Raw genomic sequence first — 2,224 nt, 5'->3', positions numbered from 1 at the left:
CTTTTTAGTAATGCTGTGGGCACAGAAAGGGCGAGAGAGGACTGATCAGGAGAGTTTTTCTCTTATTTAAAACACTTGTTTCATCGGAAAGTATTTTCTCTTCTGAGAGTTATGTGTTATTTGTTCATAAAGTCCAGTTGTGAAGACTTTAAACTTTATAATAAACTAGATTTTTCTTTTTGAGCAATTCAGAGCTATAAAACTACAAGAATATTTGGGTTATAACTCACTGCACAGAGACATGCCTTCTTCAGAAAACCCAAGCCAACCACAAAGAAAACACGAGAAACTCTTTTTCTGATAGTAAGGTGGATGGATATCTTAGTAAGGTGGAAGCAAAAGGTTTTGGGGAATGGTTGACAGGAGAAACTCAGTATTAGAGGAAACCAGAATTACTTCATTATTGAGAAACTCAATAAATTGTTTAAAGATCCAGTCCCAGGAAATAACATTTAAAAGAAAAATGATGAAAGCCCCTTCAATTTGTTAGAGAACCAAAAAACAAGAGATTTTAGCAGTACTGTCAAAATAGAATTTGGATTGAATTTGAGTTTAAAACATTGGTAATGGTAAATGTATGTAGAAGGGTTTCATGTTAATTGCCCCCTACAGTGAATTCCCACATGGGGCCTCTGCATTCCATGAATAAAAGAGTAAACCTATCTCCGTGGATCACAACTGTAAAACCCAAAGTGATGCATGACAGTCTTTGACCTAAAACTGATGTTGATCAAGGAAATTTGAATGCCTTAGACAGAAAGTACTGGCTGCATTCACACTTTGTTCCCATAGCTGGTGCTCAGAATCTAGATTAAGTTGTTAAAATGAAAGAAAAACGGGTTCAGAACTGACTCGTTTACAGTGAATGATCAAAGGCACAAGTAGACTTTTTGTCTCATTTCACTTTGTCATCTTAAACGCCACCTTTTATGGCTATATTGGTTTTTTTTTCTTTTTTTTGTCCTTGATGATATATACTGTGTACTGTTTATAGGTAAAAATCAATGCAAACTAGAATTCTGAGGTTTGATAAATGTCTCTGCTTAGGGTTTTAATGCTGTTCATCAATAATTTGGTGGAATGATAATATCAAATTAGTACATAATTGAACCTTCAGCTCAATAGCAAGTTAGTATTTATAACCATTGGGAACAAATCAAAAGTTCTCAAAGACTCCGTAATTCTTTCACTTGAAAGCTCTCTCAGCATTTTGTCCTGGTCAAGTCTCCCTTTTCCTTTCTCTCCCCTCAGAGGGTCATTGGGACACTCTTTTGGTCCAAGGGGCATTGCCAAGAGTGGCCCAGTTATTTCAGAGTTGAAGTGTTATTAGGTCAATGAGGTGCCAGGCATGAAACACAGCTCACAAAAACCGAATGATGTTTTTCAGCAAAAGTTCTCATGCCAAGTGAATTAATTTTGGGAAAACAGCACTAGCAGCAATTGGCCTGATCCCTCTTCCTATCCTCAAACAGCCCAAGTTAAGCCCAAGATCAGCATCCGTGGCAAAAAGGTAATCTGAGAATCTCTGAATGTTTATTGCTCAATCAAAATGAGCCCCGTAGGGTAATTAAAGTTTAGATATCTGAAATCAGTTGGCCTATGATCAGGGCTGTGGATGAGAAGTCAAAGTCTGTGATTCTGTTTCTGACCCCATGAGAAGACAGGACTTCTCTTCAGCTGCAGATTTGATGATTAAACAAGTTAGTAAATGTGAAAGCAATTAGTAACCTATAAGGTGAGAAGGTAAGGTATTTATTGATATAATAATTTTCCAGCTTCGCTGCCTTTCATTGATAAGTGGCCAAGACTTTGAGAATGAATGACTTGCCTGCCTGAGGTTACCTGGCTTGGAAATGGCAGAGATGGAATTCACATCTGTGTATTTTCATTTCAACATTTGACAGACTGTTAGGGCTCAGCATTGGGACTATAGTGATGGCTAAGACAGGTATAGGGTCCCTGTCCTCATGGAGCGCCAGTCTACCCCAAATCCAGTGCTCTTTCAGTCAATCCATATTTCCTTCTTTAACTGACCAGAGGGAATAATTTCTCTATGAAATTGACATCTGGCTTTTATAAAATCTTAAATGTGTTTATGGCTAAGCCTCGACTATGGAGCTCATTAAGTGATTTCTCTGGTCCCAAAGGTGCCTTCAACAACTGCCCCCTAAGCTTCAGATCTCACTTGACAGGGTATTTATTCATCTCCATTGTGGAGAGAGAG

The sequence above is a fragment of the Delphinapterus leucas genome, chromosome 4, assembly GCF_059928025.1.
Source record: "Delphinapterus leucas isolate spDelLeu-1000000601 "Yukka" chromosome 4, BTC_Dleu_Yukka2, whole genome shotgun sequence".
Taxonomy (NCBI): domain Eukaryota; kingdom Metazoa; phylum Chordata; class Mammalia; order Artiodactyla; family Monodontidae; genus Delphinapterus; species Delphinapterus leucas.
The sequence above is the reverse complement of the archived record's forward strand: the minus strand, read 5'-3'. Positions refer to the sequence as shown.